The sequence below is a fragment of the Equus caballus genome, chromosome 27, assembly GCF_041296265.1.
Source record: "Equus caballus isolate H_3958 breed thoroughbred chromosome 27, TB-T2T, whole genome shotgun sequence".
NCBI classification, from domain to species: Eukaryota; Metazoa; Chordata; class Mammalia; order Perissodactyla; family Equidae; genus Equus; species Equus caballus.
In genome coordinates, this window is record NC_091710.1 from 43,300,093 (window position 1) to 43,323,221 (window position 23,129).

The 23,129-nt window shown below is 43.0% G+C and overlaps 2 long non-coding RNA genes across 4 annotated transcripts in view; one reads left to right on the forward strand and one right to left on the reverse strand.

Moving 5' to 3' along the window:
* Nucleotides 1-740: 740 nt before the first annotated feature.
* Nucleotides 741-22,473, reverse strand: LOC111770925 (uncharacterized). 2 transcript variants are annotated; one of them, XR_002804409.2, is made up of 3 exons: nt 5,669-6,430; nt 2,813-5,162; nt 741-1,436 (listed from the first exon to the last, which is right to left on the reverse strand). It is a non-coding gene; the product is annotated as an uncharacterized lncRNA (long non-coding RNA). The 2 variants fall into 2 exon arrangements; XR_002804408.2 differs by lacking the exon at nt 5,669-6,430 and adding an exon at nt 22,396-22,473 and having other exon boundaries at nt 1,115-1,436.
* LOC138921062 (uncharacterized) overlaps nt 5,527-23,129 on the forward strand; it is a 37,657-nt gene continuing 20,054 nt past the window's right edge. Inside the window, exon 1 of one of the 2 annotated variants that reach the window (XR_011433324.1) lies at nt 5,527-5,791. This is a non-coding gene — a long non-coding RNA (uncharacterized lncRNA). The remainder of the gene's footprint in view (nt 5,792-23,129) is intronic. The other variant, XR_011433322.1, reaches the window with a different exon arrangement.

Below are 23,129 nucleotides of genomic sequence, written 5' to 3' on the forward strand. Positions count from 1 at the left end.
TGTGGAGAATGCCTGTGGCTGTGGGTACAGAGGCGTGCACACAACTGACTCTGCCTTGGGTCCTGGCAGGCGCAGCAAACAGTATGTTGTACACTCTGAGGTCCACGTAGTTGAACCTGAGTCTGACAAAACATCTTGTCTTCTGGGTTCACCCAGAACCATCTTAAGGTCAGGACAGCAAGTTGTAATAGCTCTAGGTCACTATGAGAAGTGTCCACTCTGCTTTGCCTCGACCCACTGGTCATCCTGAGTGTTGTAGAAACTGGATTTATTCGGGCTCATAGAGGCACGTGTTTTCGCTCTTACTTTTTGTTTTTTTTTTAAATATAACTGCCTTCCTTTACTAAAAATGAGGTTGGGAAATTATTTTGAGGTTTAAATACCTCAATCAGTCAGGAGGCTCTCCATAGTTCTGAAGCTCTTTCAACTTTTTCAAAATCAATCTCCTTTCTCCATTTGCCTTGTTATTCCATTAAAACATAATTCTCTGTCAACTCCCTTCTCTTTGTCTTGGATCCGCTAAGTCTGGGTTTGGTAAACAATTTTTGATTCGATGAATATCAACCGTTCCTCTATCCACTTATTCAATGACTCCGGTGTTGTTCCTACTGTGTGCCACTGACTGAATTTTACTGATGAGCAAACGGAAACTCAGAGGATATGTAACTTCTCCAATGCCAAGAGCAGCTAAGAAGCAGAGCTGGGATTTTGAAAGCATTTTTAAAGTTCCTCAGACTTTAAGCCCCATGCTTTTTATTCAATACATCTAATTTCAACATCTAGCAAGAATTCAAAAACTGGTGATAACCTACCTTTAATTATACATCATTTTACTCTTAAATGGACTTTTCCAGCTATTCTACCCAATTGGCTGCCAGTGTTACCTTCCTAAGTATCTTTGTCTTTATCTTCTCTAGGTCAATATGCAATCAATTCAGGAAGAGGAAAATAGGTTTGAAATTGGAGATTGGGAATATTTGTTCAGAGTGGGCCAAGCCTTAACTGCAAGATCTCCTATAATTTTAATGATAGAACCAGCTTTAGGGAACTCTTGTTAGGTTTGGGGAAACCATCTAGTACAAGGAAGTAGATAAGATGGGAAGAGATGGTTAGGTTTTTATATTTAAGCAAAGCCATTTTATTCTTACTTTCTGAAATAAGAGAAAAGAAATATGAAAATAGATTTATCATGGTATTAATTGCTAGTCTACGATAAGTCTATTTTTATTTTCTCTGAAGTTGCAGTTCTATTTTAGTTTATATATCAATCGTGCTTTTAAGATATTTTAAAAATTTTGACTAAAACCAACAGCGAAGGCTTTAAACAAACTCATTCCCCAGAACGCGTTTCTGTGGTTCCGAAGCTTTTCTTGGTGGAGCTGAGACTGGAAGCAGAGTTGTGAGGTTGGCAGGCATGGCCGGGAGAGGGTGTCCAGCTAAAAGAGAAGGTTTATGAGTGATCTGTGATGGAAAAGCCTTGGAAACATGGTCTTGTCTAACCTTTCAGCGAAAGGATCCTACGTGGAACTCTACGGCCCAAGCCATCCCAACTTTTTATTTATTTTAATTTTGGTATTTTTCTATTGTGGTAAACGCATAACATAAAATTTACCACTTTAACCATTTTTAAGTTTAAAGTAGAGTGGCATTAATTATATTTTCAATTTTGTGAACCATCTCCACTATCTATTTCCAAAATTTTCTCATCATCCCAAGCAGAAACTTTATACCCTTTAAGCAATAATGCCCCATTCCTCCTCCCTCTGGCCCCTGGTAACCTCTGATCTACTTTTTGTCTCTATGAATTTGTCTGCTCTAGGTACCTCATGCAAGTGGAATCATATAATTTTTGTCTTTTCATGACTGGCTTCTTTCCCTTAACATGCTGTTTTCGAGTTTCCTCCATGCTGTAGCATGTGTCAGAACTTCATTCCTTTTTATGGCCAAGTAATATTCCATTTAGTTTATGCATTCCTTCCTCAATCTGGCTTTTTATTTGAGAAAATTGTCACTGAGAGCAAAAAGGGCATTTTCTCAATGGATGATAAATAGATATTCCTTTCTGTTGAACAAGACGTGGTAGGCGGGTATCAGGTGAGGTTGTTAGCTAAAGGCACACAAATAGCATTCCTTTGATTGGCTCAGAACCTAACGAAAATCATTCTCAATCCTGAATTTCCAGATCAAGTTAATTTCCCTTCTGCCCAGGGCTTCAACTTTCCCCTGGACCCTGGGGAAAACACGTTCTCCATGTCCCAAATTTTGTGTGATGAGAAACCTTTCTCCTGATCAAATTTTCACAGCAGATTGCAATTTGGGGCCATGAATTTTTTTTAATACAAAAAATCTATACCAATGATGATTTATTCTTTAAAAATCAGGTAAAAATATTTGAAACTTAAAACACCTGTGCAGAGAACATATTCTAGAAGAGCATGTGTACTCGTTTCCGGTTCCAAGGTATGTATTCTTGTGGTTCTCTGGAGGCCCAATGACATGAACAGATATCTTTTCTGCCTTCTCCCTCTGAATTTGTCTCACCTTTTGCAACAGCCTCCCACAACCTACTTAATCATTCGTGCATTAACTAATTAACAGACATGACAGAATAAATTATTAATTATTCAATAATTATAATTATTAATTGAATAAGCATATTATAATCAATTATTAAATAACTAATGATGACGTTCAAAGTAATTAAAATTATCCTTAATATTTGTTATATCATAAGTATTAAGCACTTGATAATGAAATAAAAATTGATTAATTTTTGCCATTTTCATTCATGATTCTCTATAAGGCCTCTCACCAGATATTATTGATTTGCCAACCGGCCTGATTTTCCCGGCATCCTGAGAAACCGGCCTTCTAATCCTGCAGACATGAGTCAGACAATAGCCGTGCTGCAGAGGTACAGAATGAATGTCCCAGGAGGACGTATTTGCCCGCTTGGCGTGTACATAATCGCTGTAAGCCATCTCACAGAAACTTCCGTGCAGTCTCGGTACTAGTTAATTACTAACTTTATGCGAGAATTCATAACAGAGTTTTTCACTCTCTTATGTCATTTGATCCTCACACGGGCAGGGTGGAGCAGACAGGTGAGGAAAGGGAGCTGCAGAGCATTTAAATTGTAGAGAAGCTTGAAATCAAATCTTCACCCCATAAATCCCCTCTCTTTCCTTCTACTCAGACGAGTCCAGTTTATCTTACACTGGGGAGTAGGGCTTTGCAAAGGAGGAGGGCACAAGGCTTTGCAACGCTTAGCTGAATTAGTTGAAGAAAGTTCTGCAGGCCTAAGAAGCTGATAGCTGAGTGAGTCTTCCATTCACATGAAAGTTTAGATCCCCACTCAGTGTGGGCAGAATTGATGCTTATAATGGAACAGCAAGGGTCGAACATGATGCCCACGTGTCTCTTGCATAAACAGCTGGGGTCTGTCATGGGAGGTGATTATCTTGTTGTAAGCTGAATATTAATGTCGCAGTCCATCTGGGCACGCTCGGTCTTCTTTGACATGGAGGGGCTTTCCCATTGTGAATTATTGTGAAATGGCAGGTCCTCAGACGGGAAACCGGAATTCAGAAGGTGGGGCTCTGGCAAACAAGAGAAGGAATCCTGAGGATTTTCTGAGCCTCACTTCTCGGGTCTGAAATTTGAGGAACTGAGAAATGCTTTAAAGGATTTAGGTGCTAGGAGTTAAGTCCAACCCCAGGATCCGGGAGGCAGTTCACAAACCCTACACTGAAGATTAGAATGCTGTATTTTCGAAGTCAAGATGTTCGGAATTCTCTGTGTCCACAGAGAGTTGCTATCCCATACCATTAGTAATGCTTCAGTGAACTGGTTCCATGTTGTATTATCTGTGTAGACTGGGGAGGTAGGTTTGATGAGGCAATAGGGAGAAAGAGTCACGTGTCCGCCCTTGGGCCAGGTTGGTAAATAAGAGAGAGGTGCTTCTCCCTACAAGCCCTGCTTGATTGGACCTCTGGGGCCCAGCGAGTAAGCGTGAGGCCCCCCAACTCAAATGCCTGCAGAGCCAGGCAAGTAATATAAATGATTAAAAGCGACTCAGTAGGATTCTGGCAAACTGGACAACATGGCTCCATTTAGAGGGAAGGGCTGTGTCTGAGCTCGAGCTGATTGCTGACATGCAGAAATATGTGCCGAATGTTGCTACGTCTTCGTATGTTTCCAGAGAAGATGGAAACCTTGATTTTTTAAATGTGAAATATATCAATTGGGATATTGATGACAATTCATAGTTTTTTAAAAAATTGCATTGCAAGTTCATTACCTTGACGTTGAAAGTCCTTTGTCTCAACACTCTGCTCTCATACACTGTCTACAGATTTGTCCCTGACAACAGTAATAAAATTGACCTGTAGAGCCCCGACTTTCTCTCTCTCCCCTTTAAATCTGCCAGGGCTTAGAATACATGGCTTGCTGAATTCTCCCAAATGTCCTGGTAAGCGGGCGGGGGCGAGACTTCCGCAGTCTCTGCCACACAGCAGACTCCCAGGGCCTGATGGATTGGCTGGGTGTGCTGCCCTTGCTCTGCTGGCCTTCGCTCCTAGTAAATGCCCCTCAGGGTATGGGGCAAACCCCTCCCATTGCTGAAACGCAGCCCCTCCTGGAGTGGAACAGGACGCTATTGCATGTATTGCATCGGTAATAGCGCTGTCCAAAGGTCTACAAGAGGAAGTCAAAGAAAAGCCCATCAAGGCCCATCCATAACAGCAGGGAAATTCCAGGTCGTGAGCTTCTACCCACACTGGTGGCAGCCCTGCTCTGTGGTGAGCCCCAGCTCTGCAGCTGTCCTGTAGTGCCTCTGAAGTGCCGACAGAAGGATGACCCGTTGAGGTGGGCTCTGGCCTGACTGATGCAAATGTCAACACCAGCCCCGACCACGATCAGCAGATGAGTCCCCTGGCATTTGGGGTCTGCAGGGGCAAGTGGGTACTGTAAACACCTGCAGTGCTGAGAGCATGTCCATCTAGTTGGCTTCCATGGGGCCCGGGGCCAGCTGGGACAGTGCCGCAGGAAGCAGAAGCCGGGCCCTCAGGCTGTGTGCCACGGTGCTCTCCTCCCCCGTCCTGCAGATGAGTTGTGTCAGCCTGCTTTCCTTCCCATCTTGAGCACAGCGTTCAGGGCAACCACTGAGAGGCAATAAAAATAATGAGACCAAGGCGACAGGACCCAAATCCATGTTTTTACTTTGAGCAGACCCCATGTGTGTGCCATGCAGCGGAGGGGGTGGCCTCTGATCCTGGAGCCCCTCCTCTGCCTCCTGTCCCCTTTGGGGAAGGGTCTGTCCCGGGGCAGCCTCATCCCTTTAGGATCCTGTTTCCCCTCTCCCCGATGGTCTTTATAGTTTGCGTGATTTTGCTTTGTGCACCAGAGAAATAGGAATGGGAACAGAAACAGGATGCAGACGTCCACGGCTTCTTCCCCAGCGTCACACAATTACGTGCTTCGAGCTAGTGGCTTTGAGGAATGAGGAAAAACCTGTGGTTTTACCCCAACGTCCAAGAATTAGACGCAGCTTCAAGGGGGGTGGGGATTGTCTGGACTTAAAAATAGGCATGCAACACGTCTAGTGAGGAGATATGACCGCCCGTTAAAAGGACAAAATAGGAGCCCGGCTGTGGGTCAGGGCAGATACCTTCAAGGCTTTTCCCAGCCAGGCCCAGCCCGGGGGCTGCTGCTTGCTGTTGAGGTTGAGGGCTGATAAAGAAAGACTTCCTCCAACTTCTAAGGTCCACAAAGAGCAGAGAATATCCTGGTGGTGAGTCATACCCTCTGTAATCTATCCTCACTTTGTCAGAGAGAAATTTCTAGAACTCAAGCCTGCCCATGCGTGTCACTCTGTTTAAATTTGCTCATTGGTTCCCAGACTCAGCCAGTTTTACAAGACCCCTCATGATCAATCAGGCTCCAGCTTATCTCCATCAAAGTACTCACAGGTCCACAAACAGCCCATGTTTTCTCTTGCCGTGGGGTTTTGTTCTCTCTGTCTCTCTGTCCATTTCTCTTTCTCTGCTTGACTAAATCGTACTTCAAGATTGAGGCTTTGGGAGATTTCCGGGGTGGCTGCCCTGCACCGCCTGCTCCCATCTGAATTAGGGGCTCGGCAGGCCCAGGACGCTGAGCTTCCACATCTCTGACCCCGGCCTTAAGCACACACTTTGAATTGTCTTGTTCCTTCTGTGTGTTTTCCATCACATTGTGAGATCTTCAAGTGCAGGAACCATATCTCTTGTTTGTTCCCCCAAGGATGAACTGTCCTTTCAGTCATTATGTTTTGAGCTCCCATGATGTGTCCGAGGCGCTGTGCTAAGCTCTGTAGTCGCAGCGGCAAAAAATACAGAAAAGAAACCTGATTGCCACCTGCATGAGTTTGCCAGGGCTGCCATAACAAAGTGCCACAGACGGGGTGGCTTAAACAGCAGAAGTTCACTGTCTCACAGATGTCAGCAGGGTTGGTTCCTTCTGAGGGCTGTGGGGAAGAACCCATTCCATGCCTCCCCCACTGCTTCCAGTGATTTGCTGATCGTCTTTGGCGTTGCTTGGCTGGGAGAAGCATCACCCCAATCTCTGCCTTCATCTTGCCATGGCGTTGTCCCTGTGTGTGTCTGCCTCCCAATTTCCCCTTTTCATAAGGACATGGTTATATTGGATTAGAGCTCACCCTGACGACCTCGTTTTAACTTGATTAGCTCTGTAAGACTCTATCTCCAAACAAGGTCACATTTTGAGGTAATGAAGGACAGGTCTTCAACATATGAATTTTGTGGGGGAGAGGACGCAATTCAACGCGTACAAAGGATGTTGTGAAGCTGGGGATTTGGGTAGGGGTGGAGGAGATGCAGCATGACAGCAGACAGGCCCACATGTGGCAAGTGCTCACCTAGGAAGCGTACCTAATCTTGACGTGGCAATCAGGAAAGAATTCCTGTGAACAAGGACTGACTCCTGAGACCTGGGGGACAGCTGAATTATTCAAGTGAGAGGAGCAGAGAGTGGCGAGGACCTGTTGGGAGCAGAGGGGACAGCATGAAACAAGAGAATATGGCTCCTTGGAGAAACTGAAAGAAATTTTGTACAGAGAGAGCATAGAGTGGGAGCAAGGATTCAGGGAGAGGAGGCTGAAAGGAGAATAAAGCCAGGTTTCCATGATAAGGAAAATGGGACTTAGTCCCTAGGGCAGGGGAGAGTCCTGAAGGGGCTTTAAATAGTGGAGCAATGTGACCGGCATAAGCCCTCAAGAAGCCCACAGCCTCGTAGGAAAAACAGACCTGCCAACCAATCAATAATACTGAGTACTAACGGCCGCCCTAGAAGCATGTGCGGGAGCAGAGGAAGCATAAGAGCCAGAGGAATTCCTGTCCCCTGCGGACAGCTTAGCTGAAGGGAACAAGGGGGACAAAGAGGGGTCAGGAAGAGCTGCTGAGTGGATCTGGTGAAAGTCCTTCTGCCTCCAGCAGAGAGGCCCCAGCAGGCTGCTCCTGACCATCCCTGCCTGAGGGAGTCAGGAGGCTGTGTCCACACCTGCGCTGGGTACGCTCTTCCCACGTTTTGGTTGACACATAGAGTTCACGTTTTTGTTGTTACTATTGAGAAGATATGGAAGTGGACTTAGCGAAATTGAGTAATATAATCATAAAAGCCAGCCATAATTCTCTCTTGTGGGATATCAGAGGGATGGAGACCTGGTAGGGCTATTGTTTCCAGACAGCAGGTTATAGAGTAGACATGTGAATCGAGGTAATCGGAGGGGATGTACGAGGCCGGGAGAAGATGACTGCGGTGAAAATCAAGAGGGAGCAGGTGCTGGGACGCATGGCCTGAGGGATGGATGCACCTCCCTACAGAGCCCCCAGGAGGGGCACAGCACTGGAGGTGAGGAAGAGGGGTGTCTGGGGAGTACCATTTAATTGATTGCATAACCCTGAGAGTGAGTGCCTCATCGCAGCGTGGGGATGGGCACATTTGCTTTCTTAGTCACCAGGTTGAGCTTGGGTGCCAGCTAGAGAAGGGAACGGTGCAGGCTGGCTCACCTGTATGTGGTTAGGGATACTATTCAAGCCTGTTTTCTCACCTATTGTTTCTCTTCAGCCTCATTTCAGCCCTATAGATAGGTGGGGCAGGGATTATTGACTCTGCTGCAGATAAGAAGACCCTAGGGAGAGGCTGAGCAACATGACCAAGGACACCAGGGGTGACAGAGCTGCTCCTCCACCCAGGCTGACCTCTTCTTGACCTCCACCTCTCTTCCCGGGGGCTCAAGCCCCGTTCCGGTCATGGTCAAAGAGATGTAGTGCCTCATGTTTTTCCAAATCATGGAGACAGGATTGATTAAACTGGCAAGTTACTTTCAATTGTACCTTAAAAAAACAAAATGTGGAGAGCGACAGGTCAGATATGTGCGTGGAACCAATGGTGTACTCAGAAACAACAACTGGACGTGCATGTAGCAGCATGGGTGGGTCTTAGGAATGTGGCCCTGAGACAAAAGGGTAAGAAGCAGCAGGAGATAGAGGATACAATGGACTTTTTGCAAATAGAAAATACATGCATAAAACCACAATATTTTTAAAAAATTGGCATAAATAAAAATATATGATTAAACACATTCCAATGGTTATCTATAGGGAGTTGAGTTGGCAAAAGCTAATAAATCAATAACCAAGGGAAAGGCCCTGCACAGCCCAATGATGACAATGTGTCATGAGTAGAGGAATACTGCGTGGTCAACCTCTATAGTCAGAGATGCAAAATCCCCAAAACGAACAAAATCAGGACAAACCCTCTGAAACATACTGCAAAGAGATATGAACTGGGAACTTGTGGCCTTAGGCTTTGTTGACTGTGAATGGGAAGGCAAAGCGGGCAGACCTAGAACTTTCCTTTGTTTATTCACTTCACAGAGAAATTGTTCCCAGCGTTTCCTCAATGAAGATTCATCACATCCATCCATCCATCCCACCCATCCACTCATCCACCCATCCATCCATCCATCCATCATCCATTCATCCATCCATCCATCCATCCCATCCATCTGCCCATCCATCCACCCATCCATCCCATCCATCCACCCATCCATCCATCCATCCACCCACCCATCCATCCATCCATCCATCCACCCATCCATCCATCCATCCATCCACCCATCCACCCATCCATCCATCCCATCCATCCACCCATCCACCCATCCACCAATCCATCCATCCATCAATCCATCCATCCATCCATCCATCCATCCACCCATCCATCAATCCATCCATCCACCCATCCATCCACCCATCCATCCATACATCCCGTCCATCCATCTAACCCACCTTTGATCCATCATCCATCCCAAACACTTATCAAGTGTTCCTAAATGTAAGACCCTCTCCTTAACACTGGAAGGGGCAAAGAGATAAAGAAACCATCTTCCCCCTGGAATTTTTAATTCACCTTGAGGATGGGGTGATATGACTGTGTTACCACGGATTTTAGAGCTTGCCTAGACATACAGCTTGCACAAATAGCACTAAAAATGCCATTTTGACCCATCTCTTTTAGTCAAATTGGGAGGTGGGGGGAGTGATGCAGAAGTTATAGATGGTATTAGGTCAATCACATGGCTTGATTTTATGATGGAAACCCCAAAGCAACTGAGAATTGTCTGCCTCTGAACAAAAATAGTTAACCTTTAAAAAAATTATTTATTTTCTCTTTTACTTTCTTTAATGTCAGTTAGGGTTGAGAGCATTTTCGGTCTTTTACTTCATTTAACTTTCACAACCACTGTATGTGTGTGTGAGGAAGGTGCCTACATTATGCCCATTTTTATAGACAGAAAACTGAAGCTTAGGTTAAGTAACTTACTCAAGGTCACACAGTGATGCAGTAGGAATTTGAGCCCAAGTATTTCAACTCGAAAGTATTCTTTTTAATCCCCTACACCAGGAGTCAGCAAACTTTTTCTATGAAGTGTAAGTATTCCAGGCTTTGTGGACCACAATGTTTCTGTCTTGACCACTCAACTTGCACTATAGCGAAAGCCGCCATAGACAGTAGGTCACCCAGTGGGCGTGACCTGCGTCAATATAATTGCATTCCCTGTATTCCTTTCCGGGGGTCCTTTCTCTGGCCTTGTATAGTTTCCTCATAGGCATACTCTCATCAATAGTGTGCCAAAGTCTCAAGAGCGAGCCTCTGAGGATCTTTGGTGCTGTCTCTCTGCAGCTCTCTCCTCTGGTACTCTGCTGTGCAACTCTAACTGCCTGGGTCTCAGAGCTCCATCACCGTCTGCTCAAAGTGTGGAGACAGCTGGGCTGAGCAGGATTCTCCTCCCCATGTTATGCCTTGGAAACTCTCTCCAGGCAGTAAGCTGGGTCAGTCAGATGATTCCTCTCTCTCAGGAAGCACAATCTCGTGATGCTTGATAGTCAAAGTCTGCAAACCATTGTTGTATATATTTTGTCCAGATTTTTAGCTGTTTCAGGCAGAAAGACAGATCTGGTTCCTGTTACTACATCCTGTTCATAAGTAGATGTCTTGGTAAATTGACCTTTCAGTCAAGTTATTTTCCAGTTATATCCCTAGGCTCCATATCTATGTGCTGTAGTCTCTGAGTCCTTGCATATTTGTAAAGATCTTTCTTTCACTGAAACAGGGAACGATATCTTGGCTGCATATGATTCCTGCATTATAGTCCTTTTCTTTCAGCAGTCTATAATGTTTCCTAGAATTCCTTCTGGTTCCTAGTGTGGCAGAAAAGAAGCCAAATGTCAGCTAATTTTTCCCTTTGTATGTAACAAATGTTCCCTTCTGAAAGTCAAGAAGTTTTTAATAAATTCCCTTTTGTCCTTGGAATTCAGAAGTTTTAAAAATTAGGGTATGCCTCTTTTGATCAATTAGCCTAGAATGTATGAAACTCTTCCAGACTATAGACTCAGCTTTTCTTCAAGCTAGGGACAATTTTCCTCTACTTCTTGAATTGTTATCTCTCCTCCATGAGTACTCTTCTACTTCTACTGGAAATCCTGATATAGGCTCACAATCCCTTATCTAAAGTTTTTGTGTTTTTTATTTTTATTTTGTTGTGTTTTTTAAAAAACAAATTTTCAGCAAACACATTTGGTGGAAAAACATAACCGGAACTGATGTGAGGCTATTTTTAGTCATTTAAAAAATTAGAGTGAATATTCACGTGTTTTGCTCCTGAAAATGTTTGATTTCAGAGTGCTTCCCATATCCTTCTGGGGATGTTACATAGTATAGACTATAAATATGTAAATATATATAATGTAAAATATGTATAACATACATAAACATGTAAATATATACATACATAAAATATATATACACATCAAAATGTATATTATATACTGTATTACTTCTCAAAGCTGAAACAATCTAAATTCCAAAATTCTTCCCGCTTCAATGGTTTCAGATAAGAGATTGCAGATCTGTAATCACATATTTGCTCTTCTGGGTCTGTCCTCAAGGCTAACATTTTCCTTGGTGTTCCTCAGTCTCTGAATTTTTCCTCTAAGTTTTCATCTCCTTTCCACTTGACCTTCCTAGTTATTCATCGGGTCTCAATCCTTACCATCATCGACTTCAATTTATCTATGCTTATCTTAACAATTGAAAATCATGATTTTATTTATGGTACAATTACATCTCTTTTATGCTCTCTCTTTCCCTGTTTTTGATAAAGATATTGTATGCTTCCTCCAGGATTTCTATTTTTATAGTAAGCTGTGATACTAACACTCCTGTATAGTAAGTTCTGTAATAAGTCTTATACTAGTAAGGGTTTGGTTTGATTGTGAATGACCAATTCTATCCCACCACCAAAGAAATAAAAATAGCTACTCGAACAAGATAGATTTTGATGTGAACATAGGCATATGAACTGGACTGCTGGTACATTGACTTCACAGTCACCAAGGAACCACCTCCTTCCATTTTGCTGCTTCACCGTCTTCAACACTTGGCTTCTGTGTTGTGGTTGGAGGTGGCCATCACATCTGTCATCCAGCCAGCAGGAATGAGATACAAAAAGGGGCGTGGCATAGAGCTTCCCTTTGAGGACATTTCCTTGAAGTTGCATATGTCAATTTCATTTCTCTTTCGTTGGCCAGAACTTAGTCAATGACCATACCTACCTTCAAGGCAGTCTGAGAAATGATGTGCCTATTTGGGTGGCCATGTGCCCAGATAAAAATCTTTATAGAATATGGAGAGAATGGATATTGGGAGACTCCTGGCAGTCTCTGCCACTGTCTACTTGAGTACCTTGTTTTCTTTTCCCTGCTCGTTAGCTCTTCACCCTTAGTGCTCAGATCAAGTAGTTAGAGTGTCTTATGTGACACAAACCCATGAGTGGTGGGAGGTCAATAGTCTATATCCCTGTGAGGCAAGGACTATACTGGACTGTCTCTTAAGATATAAATCTTCTTGTAAAATGGTAAAAAGGATGGAAGTATGGCTTTGCCATCCATGGATACAGTAATAGGAAAATATTAAAAAACAAAGTTCAGAAGCAGCAGATTTGGTTTAAATGTAAGCAGAATAAAACAGGAACATTGATGATAATAATTTGCACACAGTACTTTACAATTTTCAAAATTTTTTCCACATTTTGAATAAACATTATTGTGCTTGGTCGTGAACATAACCGCCATTTGTAGAAAGTTGTATTGGTTTCCCGTTGCTGCTGTGACAAACTGCTACAAACCCAGTAGTTTGAAATAGTACAAATTTATTATTTTACAGTTCTGGAGGTCAGAGTATCTGAAAAGAGTCTCACGGGACTAAAACCAAGGTGTTGGCAGCATTGGTTCCTTCTGGAGACTCCAGGGGAGAAGCCGTTCCCTGCCTCTTCCAGCTTCCGGAGGCTGTCTGCATTCCCTGGCTTGGCTGCATCACTTCAACCTCTGCTTCTGTGGTCACATCACCTTCTTCCACTGCTCATTCTGATCTCCTACCTCCTCGTATAAGGGTCCTTGTGATTACACCAGGCCCACCTGGTGGTGGGTCATCCCAGCTAATCCAGGATAATCTCCCCACCTCAAGATTCTTGACGTAATCACACTTGAAAAGTCCCTTTTGCCATAGAAGGCAACAGTCACAGGTTCCAGAGCTGAGGACGTGGACATCTTTGGGGGGTCATTTTTCAGCCTTCCACAGAAGGCAACTGTATTCCCATACCAGGCTCACTGTTTTCTTTATGCCATCTCTAATGCTCACAACATCCTGTGACATAAGTGTGATATTCAATATAAGTGTTATATTCAGTTTGCAGATGAGAAATCTGAGGCTCAGAGATGCTAAATAATTAACATGTGTCACACAGTCTCTAAGGAGTAGAGACAGAATTCAAAGCCAGATCTGCCCAACTAAAGCTCATTCTCCTTTAACAACTATCAGTATCCCCCTTTTACAGATCATAACCATCTATCAATGAAAACAGCCCCATACAGGTTGGGGAGGCACCAGTGACTTCATGAATTCTTCCTCCATTTCCACAATTATACAATTAATCCAGAAATCTGGGCCAGTAGGAATCAGCCACTTTTATTTCATGAGCAAAAGTGTTCCTAAAATGCTGAGAATGTAAACACAACTGTAGAATATGGTGAAACTCAGGACAGAACATCCCCTACGACGTGGAAGAAAGGAGGCCTTCGCCATGTCTCTCTGTGGGGGACATGTCGATGGAGTCGGGAACAACTTCTCTCAGTGTGCTGAGGTACATTCTGTGATCTCCTGGGAAGGGGTGGCTGTGTTTTTCTATGAGTTTTGCAGTCATTTCTGTCTTAGAGTCTGAAGGACCTAAGCACAGTCATCACTTAACCACAGGAGCTATTGACTCCCTTCCCTTCAGTAAACACTGTGGGGAGGTTCTTTCTGCTTCCTCCTTGCAGCCATGGTAACCGTTGTTGGGTAATCCATGGTTGCCAGACTCCTCAACCGAAGTGAGATTTTTGAAAAACCTGATGTCATATCCAGGACAAACACGAAAAGTCCTTCTAACCATACTAGACTCCTTAATAACTATGGTGTTTCAGAAGAAATTTATACACCCTAATATGCCCCTTCCTACTACTGCGGAAAGCGTCATTCACACAGAGATCTGTCTCTATTCTGAGAGTAGAGGGAAAAATAATCATTAGAGTTATTGCATATAAAATGCTTGTTGGGCCAGAATCCATGGGTGGACTAATTCAGCTGTTCTGCCTTCCTCAGGCAGGAATAATATGATTCCCATTTCACAGACGAGAAAGTTGATGTCTGGAAAGTGGAGCCCTGTGTCAAAGCTGCGTGTCCGTAAGAGTAGAGCTGGGATTTGAACCCGCTGTGAATGATTCTAGGCTAGGGGCTGTGCTGTGAGCCAATCTTGTGAGTCAGCCTTACGTATAGATTCCATACTGTCCATTATGTGTGTTTATTTTGTTATCAACTAGCTTTCTAGTTCTGGAGATAAAACCAAGGATGAGTTCTTCTTCTCACTGAGGGAGCTTTTACCCAGAAAACACAGACTTTCAAGAAACAGGTTGAGCCAAGGCGAACTTTCTCTGATGGGGAGAACGGAAGGATGCCCTGCCAAAAGGGAGAAGTTAAGGCCCTCAGTGACCCCTCCAGCTGCACGTTCCAGCCTGTGGGACGGCAGAGGAGCCCTGGGGCCTCAAGCCCTGCTTGCTCCCTTGAAGCTGGTGTGGTCTTGGCTCCTGTGCACAACGGCCAGGCATCCGGGACCTGCGATGACCTGGCATAAGTCACCTGCCGATCCTTTAACAGTGAACAGCTGGAGTCTAATCACACTCAAACATTCAAACTCTGCTGCTTTATCTCGACGCTCTATCAGCCAGCTTTATAAATGGAAAGACAGCACGGAAACCAGAGGAAGACAGTCTTCTTATAAAGTTACATTTATTTGTTTGAGGGGCTGTAGTCCCCAAAGTGGATTTTCCCAGGGGCCCCTTCCACGGCAGCATGCTACGACACTGTGAGGAATTTATACTATTATTAGGAATATTATTACATATTATATATATTTTTATATTATGTATTAATATGTTAGGGATATAATTTTTTTTTTTTAAGATTTTATTTTTTCCTTTTTCTCCCCAAAGCCCCCGGTACATAGTTGTATATTCTTCGTTGTGGGTTCTTCTAGTTGTGGTATGTGGGACGCTGCCTCAGCGTGGTTTGATGAGCAGTGCCATGTCCGCGCCCAGGATTTGAACCAACGAAACACTGGGCCGCCTGCAGCAGAGCGCGCGAACTTAACCACTCAGCCATGGGGCCAGCCCTTAGGGATATAATTTTTATTGAACTATCTGGACCTTATTGAACCCTCAGGTGTATGTTAACATTCTTTTTTTTTTTTTTTTGAGGAGGATTAACCCTGAGCTAACATTCATGCCCATCTTCCTCAACCTTATATGTGGGACACCTACCACAGCATGGCTTGACAAGCGGTGCACAGGTCCACACCTGGGACCCGAACCAGCAAACCCTGGGCTGTCGAAGCAGAATATGCTAACTTAACCACTGTGCCACCAGGCTGGCCACAAGGTTAACATTCTTAATGTGTATAAAGAGTTCTTATAAATCCACACAGGAATAAAGACGAACAACCCCACACAAAAATAGGAGAAATAAAGAAATAAACCGTTCACAAAAAAAAAAGAAATATAAAGTGCAAAAAATGGTAAGAAAGTAGTCAATCTTACTCTTAATGAAAACAATTTAAAATAAATGAGTTGCTATATTTACCTTCCAAATTTTCAGAAAAAAACCCCCAACAGATTTAGAACTCCATGCTGTAGAGAGTATGAAAAAATAGAGTTATATATTCTGTAGTGAGAGCATACATTTGCTTGAATTATTACAGAAGGGCATGTTGGAAAAAAATATATATAACCTTTAAAGAGATAGAGAGCCAACTCTGATGGGTCACTGTTTCAGTGGCCCAGGTTCATCTCCCAGTCACAGAACCACACCACTCGTCTGTCAGTAGCTGTGCTGTGGCAGAGGCTCACATAGAAGAACTAGAAAGACTTACACCTAGGATATACAACCATGCACTGGGGCTTCAGGGACAAAAAAATAAAAGAGGAAGATTGGCAACAGATGTTAGCTCAGGGTGAATCTTTCCCTGCAAAAAATAAATAAATAAAGAGAAAGACACATACATACCCCAAGGCATAGATACACAGATATAGAAATAGAGATGCACTTACACACATATACTGCATGTCATTTGACCCAGCAACTAAACTTTCAGGAATGTGACCTAACATAGCCAATCAACTTGGAAAGATGCTTAATCTCACTAGAAATCAGGGAAATGCAAATAAAATACAAGAGACTGTTTTTAATCAGAGCGGCAACAATTCCAAGTTTTATCACATAAACATGGGCAGGCTTGTAGTGACACACACACCCTCATCAGATCTCTAGTGGAAGTGTTATTTGTGTAGCCACTTTGATGGGAGATTTGACAGGATCCTTTAAAATTAAAAACGTGCCTTCGCTTTGTTGTTGTTAATGCGTGGAGTTGATTCCGACTCCTAGCGCCCCTGTGTACAGCACAGTGGAACCCTGACCAATCTTTTTGTGCCATCCTCTCACTTTCTGGCACTGTATCAGACAACACTCTGCTGCTATTCATAGGTTTTCATGGTCAAGTATTTTGGGAGTGGGCAGCCAGCTCCTTTTTCCTAGTCTGTCTAATCGAGAAGCTCTGCTGAAGCTTGTCCACCACGGGTGACCCTGCTTGTGTGTGAAATACCAGTGGCATAGCTTTCAGCATCCCAGCAACACACAGCCACCACAGTATGACAACAGACAGATGGGCAGTGTGGTTCCCTTACTGGGGAACTGAACCTGGGCTGCTTCTGGGGCGGTGGGTACACCAGACCTTAACCATTAGACCACTGTGACTTCTCTATGATCCAACCATTCTGCTTCTCTGAATCTTCCCAGAGAAACATTTGCACATGTGCAGGAGGAAAAGATCTAATGCAGCCTTTCTTGTCTTACCAATAACTAAAAAGAGCCCAAATACCTGGCAATGGGGAAATAGCTCAATAAGCAGGGGTTTGTCCTCGTTGTGGAATCCTACGCAGCACTTACAGAGAGGGGTGCAGAGCTTCCTCTGCTGACATAGAAACACCTCTAAGATACGCTGCTGAGTGAATATGTATACAGCGTGTTAGCATCTGTGCACCACTTCCAGCCTCACAAATAAAAACTATCCAGCACTATATATTTTACTTAGATCCATGAAAATACATGCAAACACCTTAAAAAAGAGGAGGACATGCATTAACCAATAACAGTAGTTATCTCTATAACAATGACTGTGACCAGATTAAAGCTGGTTATTAATAGGGACTTTACTCACATCTGTAATGCTTTTTTACCAAGAGCATGTGTTCATTCAGTACATGTGTATTTTTAAAATATTTAAAAGAATGATTGCAAAGATTTTGCTACACTGATACTTATCAAGGCATTATTTGGAGTCCTGAAAATTTGGAAATAACCTAAATGTCCAACAGGAAGGAATACATCGTGGGATATCTCGTGATGGATTACAACACAACTGTCGAAATAATATTTAGAAGTCTACTAAATAACAGAAGGGAAATGTCCACCATAATTGTCCAGGGGAAAAAGCAGATTACCAAACAGTGTGTAATTAAATACCTGTCAACTGATGGGTCCAAAGCAGAGATGTCAGATTCCAAAATATGCTAGCCAAAAGGCTTTCTAAAGGCTCCGTAACACCAAAGACAACAATGTGGGTGATAGAAATAATGATCCCACTGAGATGATGGAATGACCAAGAGCCACAGAAACTGACAAAGAGGAGAGCTTGGCCAGGCAGCTAGGTGGAGCATGGAAGCAAAGTGCTACGATGCTGCTGAGGGTGAATCAGTATCAACTTCTGCTCGTTCCAGACCCTTCTGGAGTCCAGGCCCAAACTGCAGTTGGCCTAGCTGTACCCAGAGAATCTGATCCTTCACTGGTTGTGTGACCAGCAGCAAGGCAGTCTTGTCTCCTTCCTCCAGCTTCTTCAACAGGGACTCGGTCAGGCCAAGGACAATGGCTTCCTCCTGTTGGAAGATCTTTTCAGACTAGAGAGTGTGACCCCCAACTGCGCAGGGCACCTGCAAGTTGCTGAATAACAACATGCATTCCAGACTCAACTCTTCATTTCCTCCATGGAGCACCGAGCCCCATACTGCCTTCCTAGGGCAATGCTAGGTGGTTAACACCCACAAGCCCCTTTCTCTTTGGCTTATCGAGAAAGTGGTTCATGTTCATTAAATCATGAGAAGTGTCAGACAAAATGGCAAAAGTCCCCCTCAAAAGTCAAGAATGAATGTTAGAAAACTAAGTGGTAGAATTACTCACAGAGAAACTCTTTCATGGAGTAGATAGATTTCACTTTATGAAAAAGGAACAGAGAGAAAGAAGAGAGAACAGAAAGAAGGGGTGAGCGGGAAAGAGGAGAGAGAGAGAGAGAGAAGAGGTAACGACCTGACCAGAGAGTTTGCCAGAGTCACACATGACTGTTTATTTCTAACTGCCCACTGCTGCCAGCGACACTGTGCTCTCCCTTTGGTGGAGTGGGGGAAGAGCAGCAAGATAAGATAAGGGGGCAGAAGAAAGTCCAATTTGAAAACCCCCAAGTGGAGAATAATCTGAGTCCTAAGCACTGGGCAGTTGTGGTTAAAGCAATTACAATAAGCAATCAACCAACCAAACAAATCCATGTCTCTACCTGCGTTTGGGGATAGAGAAGAGGAAGCATAAAATGAGGAGCAACAGGATGAAGCGTTTCCGATGCTGCAGGTGAACGTCAGGTGCCCAGATGGGTTCCAGAAGCTGAGAGCCTCAATTTATTGAGTTCGATTTATTTCCGCCATTGTTAATAATAAGCTGTGATCAATTTAATTTATCTCTTTCATTGTCCATTTTCCCTCTACTGTGTTTAAATCCTCTTCCCCTCCCTCTTGCTTTTAGGCCTGCAGGGAGCAGTTACTCTTAATGAAGGGGACCAGCAATTCAAAGTCCCTCCATTGTTTTATAACAAGTGGTTCCTTGCATGGAAAGGAAGCACCTAGAAAGGGCAGATGGGGTTGGAAAGTTCCTAACAGAACTGCAGACTTGCCCGGGTCGAGTGGAAGAACTCGTGAAACCTGCACGCCAACTTCAGGGATCTGAATAACAATTGGCTTTGCTGCTGCTGTTCAGCTTGCAAAGACATTTAAAAGCTTTCTTGCATGATTTGTCAATGGATTTACTTAAACAATTTACATCCTGACTCTGAGAATAGGTCTGTGCTTTTGAGCAATACTGACACCCAGTGTTTGAAACGTTAGGACTGAAAGAAAAATCAGACTGTGCAGGGACAAGGAAGAAGAGACTAGAAGAGCTCTCATTCATTGAGGACCTACGCATTGTACAGATGGAGGTTCAGAAAGGGGAAGTGACGATGAGCTGGGCCGTCTTCCTGCTCTGCACCAGGCTTGCTCTACTCAAAAGTGAACGTGGGGGCTGGCCCAGTGGCATAGTGATTAAGTTCATGTGCTCCACTTTGGTGGCCTGGCGCTTGTGGGTTCGGATCCCAGGTGTGGACCTACACACCACTCATCAAGCCATATGGTGGCAGCAAGTCACATACAAAATAGAGGAAGATTGGCACAGATTGGCTCAGGGCCAATCCTCCTCCTCTACCCCCCACCCCCTAAAAAGTTAATGTGGGTGTCCGGGTGTAGAAAAGATTATTCAGTGACTATCTGGTTTGAAAAATTAATATTCAACTTATGGGAGTTACAAAATTTAAAAAATAAGCTAGTTTTTACGTTCAACTTCCAAATCTTATTTTATTTATTAGTAAAGTACGTTCACAGCAATCATATTTACTATTTGGGAAAGTCTGTCAATCAGCAATTGAAATACTTAAGAAGAAACCTGAATATTAAAAAATAGGGAAATACACTTAGAATATTTAAGGGGGCTAATTAAGTTTATCATGGGATCCCCTCAAACATTGTAATTCCATTTGTAAACTTATCATATTAAGACACCTTTTTGAGCACATCTGCCTGAAAAGCCTTTCCAAATACTTTATAATAACTTTTTAAAATCAGATGAAACAAAATATAAATAAGGCAGTTTGTTAAGTTTGTGAAATGACTCAATATTGTTTTCAAACATAAAATAATTAATCTTGTTCCTTTCCGTTTAATATGTGTAAATAACTGAAAAGCACATTTTAAATTGGAATCACAAGGCTCATTAGTTAGATCCTTCAATAGGGCAAATGATCTTTAATACGATAAGTACATTACATTCCAAGTAAACACAGATTATCCTGAAATATAATACAATGGTATTAATGATGGATTTGGTTTACATATTAATCCAAATCTTCTTGGTGTTAAAAAGCATTTACCCTATAAAGAAACTGTATGTCAACCTGACCCATGTCCATTCTGCTTTCTATGTTGATGCTCAAGGTTACTCGTCAGCCCCCCGGACTGTAGTACCGATCCATCCTATGACGTTAATGGGACACAGGAGAATAATTTATAGCCGCCATAGCCCATGCCCTTCAAATTGTAGGGTGTAGTGGTCCACACCTTTGGGTTTGAGATATTTAGATCTTGCGTTCCTCCTCAATTCCCACCCAGATTGTAGTTGACTTCCTTTTCTGCTTCAGTTGGATCTGCATTTCTTTGACTCCTTTGTGTACCAATGCCCACTAAATTATGATACGATAATTTGATAATTTCCTATCACTTAGAATTTTTATTATAAATTTACTGTAAGTTCTCTCTTGGACTTAATTATATTTTGAATATAGAATCACCTTTTGTACACCTAAAAAGAAAGTAAATGTAAAATAAATTGGTGAACTTCTTCATAGTCAGAGTCTCTTTTGAATCACTTTTCCCCATAATTGTTGGAGTATATGCTTTTCAAAAAGTTAAAAAAACAAGATTCTTATGCAAGTATAGAATAACAACCGTCAAAGCTTAATGTGAGAACCAGCAGGATGGTAAACCTGGTTCAGAGGAGAACGACAGGAACGAAGGTTGTATAGGTATTGAAAAAGTATGTGGGAATAAGATTGCTAGATTAGAAACAAAACTGCTTAGTGTCCTACAGGACAATAAAACGTACCTTCAGAGTTATCTTTTCTATTAGACAAAGATCATTTGCATCCCTACCAGACAAAAACCTATAAGTTAACATGTAACTTCACAAATTGTGAATCTTTACCCAGTAGCAGTTAGCAAGTCAAACAAAAGTACATTCCATTAGACAATTGAATGACCTATACGACATTGAAATGACATGCCAACCTCTCTTTGCCTTATTTCCAAGTTTTGGGTAATTTTTCTTTCTTTCTTTCTTTCTTTTTAAAGATTGGCACCTGAGCTAACATCTGTTGCCGATCTTCTTTGTTTTTTTGCTGCTTCTTCTCCCCAAAGTCCCCCCAGTAAATAGTTGTAGATTTTAGTTGTAGGTCCTTCTGGCTCTGCTATGTGGGACGCTGCCTCAGCGTGGCTTGACGAGCAGTGCTAGGCGCATGCCCAGGATCCAAACCGGCAAAACCCTGGGCCACTGAAGCAGAGTGCACGAACTTAACCATCCAGCCATGGGGCCAGCCCCTGGATAATTTTTCTTGACGTTACTATCAAAAACCTTAGTGATGCAGCATTTCTTAAAATAATCCATTGAAGACCAAAACCATTGGCCTGGCTCTCAAACTGGCTTTACAATTATGTAGCATCAGCTAACTTTCGTCTCTTCCTTCAGAAATGTTGTTGAACACGTCTGCTTCACTGCCTTCCCCACCTCCTCTTCACAATCGTTTGATTCCTGGGGTTGAAAGCAGGTTATACTATTATTTCTAGGACGTTCCTCCAAGTCATTCTAAGTTTTGTGTTGACACTTTTATGTTCTTGCATTTTTAGGCAATGATAACTAGATCATGACCTCTACTTGGCAAACAATGGTTGTAAGAGGTTGTTTATTTGAAGGTGCTCTCAGTTTCGGAGATTTTAAATTGTGGGGGGAAATCCTGTGTCTTAAAATTGATGACATATAGCATATCACAGAGTAGTTGAAAGATTAGTTGAGAGACTAGTGTGCAGCACGTAGAGAGTATATATTTTTGGTTCTCCATAACTCCATAAATGTTAGTTTCCCTTTTCCTCTCCCGATACTAAAACTCAAGTGACTTATATGAATACATCCTCTTCCTGCAATGAGGAATGCAGGCAACCAGAGAAGAGTTTGTTCCATAGGGGTTCCCAAATTGCCAACTTCTACAGACCCTGACTCTCCCTTTATTCTTACCTTTGTGGCCACGAAGGGACAGGGCCAGAGGTAGATTCTGAAGTCTACTTGCTGCCATGAAGGCATGAAAATGTCCCCAGGAGCCCATAGGTAGGGCAACTTTTATCTGAGTGTTCTCAGATTTTGATGCAATAATGATTCTGTTGACACCACAATACTTCACAAGATCTCATTTGCTTAGGAGTGTTTCCCAAGCTGTTTCATGTCATGGCATATGCAGCAAATGATAATATGTATCCAAGCCCTGGGGCCAATGGAGAGGCTTCTCCAGACCAGAAGTGACTGCCCAGGGGGCTCCAGCTGCCCGGCCCTACCTGACCTCTCAAAGGCCGAGGGGATCATAGCCATACCCTGTGACGCATCTGCCGCACGGTGACCTGCTATGCACTCTCATTTGTTGGGATCTAGCACTGGTGATAGGCTTGAGTGTGAACCAAGAGTGAAACCTTAAGATGAGAAATAAAGCAGGTTATGCTCTCGCAAAAGAATAGTGCAATTTCTGTCTATTGGAAGAAATGAGTAACAAACCTTTCAAAATTAGTAGTCAGGATTCAACTGTAGCCTGGTCACAAAACTACTCACCTTATCCTTAGATGGGGACAGAAAAAGTTTACTTTTCTTCCCTGTGGCTGATCTGATTTTCCTCATGAGCCCAAACCCATTGGGTAATAGGAAAAACAAACTAAACTATGTTTAGAATGATCTGGTGAACTTAGTCTTTTTGTGGTAACATA